This window comes from Hyperolius riggenbachi, chromosome 2 (assembly GCF_040937935.1).
Source record: "Hyperolius riggenbachi isolate aHypRig1 chromosome 2, aHypRig1.pri, whole genome shotgun sequence".
NCBI lineage: Eukaryota > Metazoa > Chordata > Amphibia > Anura > Hyperoliidae > Hyperolius > Hyperolius riggenbachi.
The window spans coordinates 5,883,888-5,886,998 of NC_090647.1; positions in this window are offsets into that span (position 1 = coordinate 5,883,888).

Consider the following 3,111-nt stretch of genomic DNA (forward strand, 5'->3'; position numbering starts at 1 on the left):
AGTGGTTGTAGCCGCTGTTGTGGTAGTTTCAGTAGTGGCTGGTGGAGTGGTTGTAGCCGCTGTTGTGGTAGATTCAGTAGTGGCTAGTAGAGTGGTTGTAGCCGCTGTTGTGGTAGATTCAGAAGTGGCTGGTGGAGTTGTTGTAGCCGCTGTTGTGGTAGATTCAGTAGTGGCTGGTGGAGTGGTTGTAGCCACTGTTGTGGTAGATTCAGTAGTGGCTGGTGGAGTGGTGGTACCAGCTGTTGTGGTAGATTCAGTAGTGGCTGGTGGAGTGGTGGTAGCCGCTGTTGTGGTAGATTCAGTAGTGGCTGGTGGAGTGGTTGTAGCCGCTGTTGTGGTAGATTCAGTAGTGGCTGGTGGAGTGGTGGCAGCCGCTGTTGTGGTAGATTCAGTAGTGGCTGGTGGAGTGGGGGTAGCCACTGTTGTGGTAGATTCTGTAGTGGCTGGTGGAGTGGTGGTGGCCGCTGTTGTAGTAAATGCAGTAGTGGCTGGTGGAGTGGTGGTAGCCGCTGTTGTGGTAGATTCAGTAGTGGCTGGTGGAGTGGTCGTAGCCGCTGTTGTGGTAGATTCAGTAGTGGCTGGTGGAGTGGTCGTAGCCGCTGTTGTGGTAGATTCAATAGTGGCTAGTGGAGTGGTTGTAGCCGCTGTTGTGGTAGATTCAGTAGTGGCTGGTGGAGTGGTCGTAGCCGCTGTTGTGGTAGATTCAGTAGTGGCTGGTGGAGTGGTCGTAGCCGCTGTTGTGGTAGATTCAGTAGTGGCTAGTGGAGTGGTTGTAGCCGCTGTTGTGGTAAATTCAGTAGTGGCTGGTGGAGTGGTTGTAGCCGCTGTTGTGGTAGATTCAGTAGTGGCTAATGGAGTGGTTGTAGCCGCTGTTGTGGTAGATTCAGTAGTGGCTGGTGGAGTGGTTGTAGCCGCTGTTGTGGTAGATTCAGTATTGGCTGGTGGAGTGGTTGTTGCCGCTGTTGTGGTAGATTCAGTAGTGGCTGGTGGAGTGGTTGTAGCAGCTGTTGTGGTAGATTCAGTAGTGGCTGGTGGAGTGGTTGTAGCCGCTGTTGTGGTAGATTTAGTAGTGGCTGGTGGAGTGGTTGTAGCCGCTATTGTGGTAGATTCAGTAGTGGCTGGTGGAGTGGTTGTAGCCGCTGTTGTGATAGATTCAGTAGTGGCTGGTGGAGTGGATGTTGTAGCCGCTGTTGTGGTAGATTCAGTAGTGGCTGGTGGAGCGGTTGTAGCCTCTGTTGTGGTAGATTCAGTAGTGGCTGGTGGAGTGGTTGTAGCCGCTGTTGTGGTAGATTCAGTAGTGGCTGGTGGAGTGGTTGTAGCTGCTGTTGTGGTAGATTCAGTAGTGGCTGGTGGAGTGGTTGTAGCCGCTGTTGTGGTAGATTCAGTAGTGGCTGGTGGAGTGGTTGTAGCCGCTGTTGTGGTAGATTCAGTAGTGGCTGGTGGAGTGGTTGTAGCCGCTGTTGTGGTAGATTCAGTAGTGGCTGGTGGAGTGGTGGTAGCCGCTGTTGTGGTAGATTCAGTAGTGGCTAGTAGAGTGGTTGTAGCCGCTGTTGTGGTAGATTCAGAAGTGGCTGGTGGAGTTGTTGTAGCCGCTGTTGTGGTAGATTCAGTAGTGGCTGGTGGAGTGGTTGTAGCCACTGTTGTGGTAGATTCAGTAGTGGCTGGTGGAGTGGTGGTACCAGCTGTTGTGGTAGATTCAGTAGTGGCTGGTGGAGTGGTGGTAGCCGCTGTTGTGGTAGATTCAGTAGTGGCTGGTGGAGTGATTGTAGCCGCTGTTGTGGTAGATTCAGTAGTGGCTGGTGGAGTGGTTGTAGCCGCTGTTGTGGTAGATTCAGTAGTGGCTGGTGGAGTGGTGGCAGCCGCTGTTGTGGTAGATTCAGTAGTGGCTGGTGGAGTGGGGGTAGCCACTGTTGTGGTAGATTCTGTAGTGGCTGGTGGAGTGGTGGTGGCCGCTGTTGTGGTAGATGCAGTAGTGGCTGGTGGAGTGGTGGTAGCCGCTGTTGTGGTAGATTCAGTAGTGGCTGGTGGAGTGGTCGTAGCCGCTGTTGTGGTAGATTCAGTAGTGGCTAGTGGAGTGGTCGTAGCCGCTGTTGTGGTAGATTCAATAGTGGCTAGTGGAGTGGTTGTAGCCGCTGTTGTGGTAGATTCAGTAGTGGCTGGTGGAGTGGTCGTAGCCGCTGTTGTGGTAGATTCAGTAGTGGCTGGTGGAGTGGTCGTAGCCGCTGTTGTGGTAGATTCAGTAGTGGCTAGTGGAGTGGTTGTAGCCGCTGTTGTGGTAGATTCAGTAGTGGCTGGTGGAGTGGTTGTAGCCGCTGTTGTGGTAGATTTAGTAGTGGCTGGTGGAGTGGTTGTAGCCGCTGTTGTGGTAGATTCAGTAGTGGCAGGTGGAGTGGTTGTAGCCGCTGTTGTGGTAGATTCAGTAGTGGCTGATGGAGTGGTTGTAGCCACTGTTGTGGTAGATTCAGTAGTGGCTGGTGGAGTGGTTGTAGCTGCTGTTGTGGTAGATTCAGTAGTGGCTGGTGGAGTGGTTGTAGCCGCTGTTGTGGTAGATTCAGTAGTGGCTGGTGGAGTGGTTGTAGCCGCTGTTGTGGTAGATTCAGTAGTGACTTGTGGAGTGGTTGTAGCCGCTGTTGTGGTAGATTCAGTAGTGGCTGGTGGAGTGGTGGTAGCTGCTGTTGTGGTAGATTCAGTAGTGGCTGGTGAAGTGGTTGTAGCCGCTGTTGTGGTAGATTCAGTAGTGGCTGGTGGAGTGGTTGTAGCCGCTGTTGTGGTAGATTCAGTAGTGGCAGGTGGAGTGGTTGTAGCCGCTGTTGTGGTAGATTCAGTAGTGGCTGATGGAGTGGTTGTAGCCACTGTTGTGGTAGATTCAGTAGTGGCTGGTGGAGTGGTTGTAGCTGCTGTTGTGGTAGATTCAGTAGTGGCTGGTGGAGTGGTGGTAGCCGCTGTTGTGGTAGATTCAGTAGTGGCTGGTGTAGTGGTCGTAGCCGCTGTTGTGGTAGATTCAGTAGTGGCTGGTGGAGTGGTCGTAGCCGCTGTTGTGGTAGATTCAGTAGTGGCTAGTGGAGTGGTTGTAGCCGCTGTTGTGGTAGATTCAGTAGTGGCTGGTGGAGT